The sequence below is a fragment of the Penaeus chinensis genome, chromosome 36, assembly GCF_019202785.1.
Source record: "Penaeus chinensis breed Huanghai No. 1 chromosome 36, ASM1920278v2, whole genome shotgun sequence".
Lineage (NCBI taxonomy): Eukaryota > Metazoa > Arthropoda > Malacostraca > Decapoda > Penaeidae > Penaeus > Penaeus chinensis.
In genome coordinates, this window is record NC_061854.1 from 3,454,527 (window position 1) to 3,459,526 (window position 5,000).

Sequence of the window (5,000 nt, forward strand, 5' to 3'; positions counted from 1 at the left end):
TGCGTGCCTGTGTGTGTGAGTGCGTGTCTGTGTGTGTGAGTGCGTGTCTGTGTGTGTGAGTGCGTGTCTGTGTGTGTGAGTGCGTGTCTGTGTGTGTGAGTGCGTGCCTGTGTGTGTGAGTGCGTGCTGTGTGTGTGACTGCGTGCCTGTGTGAGTGAGTGCGTGCCTGTGTGTGTGTGTGTGTGTGTGCGTGCCTTGTGTGTGTGTGTGCGTGCCTGTGTGTGTGTGTGTGCGTGCCTGTGGTGTGTGTGTGTGTGTGTGTGTGTGTTGTGTGTGTGTGTGTGTGTGTGTGTGTGTGTGTGTGTGTGCGTGCCTGTGTGTGTGTGTGTGCGTGCCTGTGTGTGTGTGTGTGCGTGCCTGTGTGTGTGTGTGTGCGTGCCTGTGTGTGTGTGTGTGCGTGCCTGTGTGTGTGTGTGTGCGTGCCTGTGGTGTGTGTGTGCGTGCCTGTGTGTGTGTGTGTGCGTGCCTGTGTGTGTGTGTGTGAGTGCGTGCCTGTGTGTGTGAGTGCGTGCCTGTGTGTGCGTGCGTGCCTTGTGTGTGTGAGTGCGTGCCTGTATGTGTGAGTGCGTGTCTGTTGTGTGTGAGTGCGTGTCTGTGTGTGTGAGTGCGTGACTGTGTGTGTGAGTGCGTGTCCTGTGTGTGTGAGTGCGTGCCTGTGTGAGTGAGTGCGTGCCTGTGTGAGTGAGTGCGTGCCTGTGTGAGTGAGTGCGTGCCTGTGTGAGTGAGTGCGTGCCTGTGTGAGTGAGTGCGTGCCTGTGTGAGTGAGTGCGTGCCTGTGTGAGTGAGTGCGTGCCTGTGTGAGTGAGTGCGTGCCTGTGTGAGTGAGTGCGTGCCTGTGTGAGTGAGTGCGTGCCTGTGTGAGTGAGTGCGTGCCTGTGTGAGTGAGTGCGTGCCTGTGTGAGTGAGTGCGTGCCTGTGTGAGTGAGTGCGTGCCTGTGTGAGTGAGTGCGTGCCTGTGTGAGTGAGTGCGTGCCTGTGTGAGTGAGTGCGTGCCTGTGTGAGTGAGTGCGTGCCTGTGTGAGTGAGTGCGTGCCTGTGTGAGTGAGTGCGTGCCTGTGTGAGTGAGTGCGTGCCTGTGTGAGTGAGTGCGTGCCTGTGTGAGTGAGTGCGTGCCTGTGTGAGTGAGTGCGTGCCTGTGTGAGTGAGTGCGTGCCTGTGTGAGTGAGTGCGTGCCTGTGTGAGTGAGTGCGTGCCTGTGTGAGTGAGTGCGTGCCTGTGTGAGTGAGTGCGTGCCTGTGTGAGTGAGTGCGTGCCTGTGTGAGTGAGTGCGTGCCTGTGTGAGTGAGTGCGTGCCTGTGTGAGTGAGTGCGTGCCTGTGTGAGTGAGTGCGTGCCTGTGTGAGTGAGTGCGTGCCTGTGTGAGTGAGTGCGTGCCTGTGTGAGTGAGTGCGTGCCTGTGTGAGTGAGTGCGTGCCTGTGTGAGTGAGTGCGTGCCTGTGTGAGTGAGTGCGTGCCTGTGTGAGTGAGTGCGTGCCTGTGTGAGTGAGTGCGTGCCTGTGTGAGTGAGTGCGTGCCTGTGTGAGTGAGTGCGTGCCTGTGTGAGTGAGTGCGTGCCTGTGTGAGTGAGTGCGTGCCTGTGTGAGTGAGTGCGTGCCTGTGTGAGTGAGTGCGTGCCTGTGTGAGTGAGTGCGTGCCTGTGTGAGTGAGTGCGTGCCTGTGTGAGTGAGTGCGTGCCTGTGTGTGTGTGTGCGTGCCTGTGTGTGTGTGTGTGAGTGCGTGCCTGTGTGAGTGAGTGCGTGCCTGTGTATGTGTGTGCCTGTGTGTGTGAGTGCGTGCCTGTGTGAGTGAGTGCGTGCCTCTGTATGTGTGTGCGTGCCTGTGTGAGTGAGTGCGTGCCTCTGTATGTGTGTGCGTGCCTGTGTGAGTGAGTGCGTGCCTCTGTATGTGTGTGCGTGCCTGTGTGAGTGAGTGCGTGCCTCTGTATGTGTGTGCGTGCCTGTGTGAGTGAGTGCGTGCCTCTGTATGTGTGTGCGTGCCTGTGTATGTGTGTGCCTGTGTGTGTGCGTGCGTGCTGTGTGTGTGTGTGTTGTGTGCGTGCCTGTGTGAGTGAGTGCGTGCCTGTGTGAGTGAGTGCGTGCCTCTGTATGTGTGTGCGTGCCTGTGTGTGTTGTGTGCGTGCCTGTGTGTTGTGTGTGTGTGTGTGTGTGAGTGCGTGCCTGTGTGAGTGAGTGCGTGCCTGTGTGAGTGAGTGCGTGCCTCTGTATGTGTGTGCGTGCCTGTGTGAGTGAGTGCGTGCCTCTGTATGTGTGTGCGTGCCTGTGGTGTGTGTGTGTGGTGTGTGTGTGCGTGCTGTGTGTGTGTGTGTGTGGTGTGTGTGTGCGTGCCTGTGTGTGTGAGTGCGTGTCTGTGTGTGTGAGTGCGTGTCTGTGTGTGTGAGTGCGTGCCTGTGTGAGTGAGTGCGTGCCTGTGTGAGTGAGTGCGTGCCTGTGTGAGTGAGTGCGTGCCTGTGTGTGTGTGTGTGAGAGAGAGAGAGAAGAGAGAGATGAGAGAGAGAGGAGAGAGAGAGAGAGATGAGAGAGAGAGAGAGAAGAGAGAAGAGAGAGAGAGAGATGAGAGAGAGAGAGAGGAGAGAGAGAGAGAGAAAGAGAAAGAGAAAGAGAGAGAGAGAGATGAGAGAGAGAGAGAGATGAGAGAGAGAGAGAGAGAGGAGAGAGGGGGGGAGGAAGGAAATAGAGGGAGTGAGAGAAAGGAGAAAGAGAGAAGAGAGAGAGAGAGAGAGAGAGAGAGAGAGAGAGAGAGAGAGAGAGAGAGAGAGAGAGAGAGAGAGAGAGAGAGAGAGAGAGAGAGAGAGAGAGAGAGAGAGGGAAAGAAAAACACAAAAGAACAGCAAATGCATGTAAGGGTCTAAGAAAGATATGATGAAAAAAATACTTTGCCTATCTAACCCATATAAAAAGAAAACTAAATGGTTAGTAGGCACTTATGATGGGCACTTTAAGCTTTTATAAAAATGTAACAATCACTCTTTGCAAACTTAAATGTTTAAAGGGCACAGAAACAAGGAAAAAATGATAAAAATACATAACTGTATAACGCCTGGTATGAATTGTATAATAAGCATCTGAATTATACAAAAAATTAATTTTTTCAGTCAAATTAATCAAATACTAAACTGAAAGATTATTATCCACACTACATACTTCTTCACATGGTAAGTAGGTAGGAAAAAAAAAATCAACCAACATTTATGGATAAAATAAGCTTCACTTATTTTTCCAGTAATAAATTACAGATTATATTTGAGCTGTACAAACATTCACAAACAGCGAGTAATTTTTAATATACTTTACTTATAGCTCAAGGAGCTTATAGCTTATATAGAACATGATAATTTTTACAAGCAACTAAGTATTTACATCAAGGAAGTAATTTTGAAAGACAGAATTAAAATTAAAAAAATAAATAAATGAAACGGAATTCTTACTGAATTTCATTTGCATCAAGGTATTTTTGACAGTGTACAGTCATGGAATGTTATCTTTAAATGTCATCAAGACATAAAGAGGCTTCCGAAATAGGATCTTTTTGCATAATTACACTGGCTTCCTTCCCTCCACATCCCCTTAAAACTCGCGCTGATCTTTGATGGAAAGCCTACAATCTCAGGTCCAACCCTGGGGCACAATGTCGATTGTTAAACTTTTAGGCATTTGATAATTGGGAAAAACGGAACTTGTTGACGTCTCTAGTAGTTAATCATCACAGTAAATAGGTAGTCGTAGGTCTACTTTGCCAGAATATGTGTGGAGAAGTTTCGTTGGTCTTTGCCGGAGCGTGTATGGGTGGAGGCAGCGGCAATTCGACGAAACCGCGCCCTATCTGGAATGTACTTTGTAAATCTAAGAAAAAAACACGCCATGTAATCCCGAGAAAGATTCCCAACTTGAAATTCTTTGCTGGTGTTCTCAAATTTCACTTCAACACAATATTATCCTATTTCATACGGTTAAAGGAATTATGTCATGATTTGGCCAGATATTGCTTTGACATCCTTAATAATTTTGTTTATTATTACATATATTTCTTTGTCTCTCTCATTCTTTCATTTTCCTTTATCAAAAAAAAAAAAAATTGTCTTCCAGTCATTCGTTAATATTTCTCTTTGTTTTTTATGCCTGGCACTGAATTTCCAAAAGAAAAGTAAGATGACATAAACACAAAAACAAAAATTACAATGATTTTTAACAAGAAATGAAGCCATACAATTTTTGTTCACTGAATATCAACCCAATAATAACATAAAATAAAACTCAAATTTAATCTCCTTGGCAAATGCCTCAACAAAAAAAATCATCAAAACAAAGAAAATAACCCAAACAAATACAGAAACCCTTAAAAATCACATGGAAAGTCACAATAAACCTACGATAAAAAAAACATCCCTGGCACTCTCGCCTGGCACCGAGAGCCATGACTCGGCCTCACCTGGACTCACCTCTTATTTAACACCGATATCGAGTGCAACGTCCTCAATTCTTCCCTCCTCCCCCGCGGCGATTGTCCTTTTTGATGAGAGAGCCAAATCTCCTGCTCGGCGAGTGGGCAAATGGAGTGCCAATGGGGAATTTGTGGAGTGCGAGAGGCGAGTATTTTTGGGAGGTGCCACTGGGAGAGGCAGCGGGTGGTATCGCGCGCCTCGGGCCTTCGCTCGGGCGTCGCGGGTGGCACTCGGCGTCGCTCCGGATTGGAGATGTTGTCGTACGTTGTTGTTGTAAAAGTAAAGAAAAAAAAAAGTGAAATTGTTGTTCTGTGTATTTTTTAATAGGTTATCGTACGTTGTGTTTTTTTATTGTTTTTTTTTTTGTTGCTTTGAGGTGTGAGATTGTTGTTATTTGTGATTTTTTTATATTATCAAAATGGTTTTTTTTTTTTTTAAGTTGTGAAATGGTCGTTATATGTATTTATTCTATGTGGATTTAAGTGTAAGGGAGAGAAATAGAAAATACGATTTTTTAAATTAATACACAGAGCGAGCAAATAAGAGCAAAATGTAAAAAGAAA

General features: G+C 47.3%; 1 protein-coding gene across 1 annotated transcript in view; it reads right to left on the minus strand.

Moving 5' to 3' along the window:
• Positions 1-4,641, minus strand: part of LOC125044714 (oligo-1,6-glucosidase-like) — a 20,543-nt gene extending 15,902 nt beyond the window's left edge. Inside the window, 1 exon segment of the mRNA XM_047641590.1 lies at positions 4,435-4,641. The gene's annotated coding sequence lies outside the window, so the exon portion shown is untranslated.
• Positions 4,642-5,000: the final 359 nt, after the last annotated feature.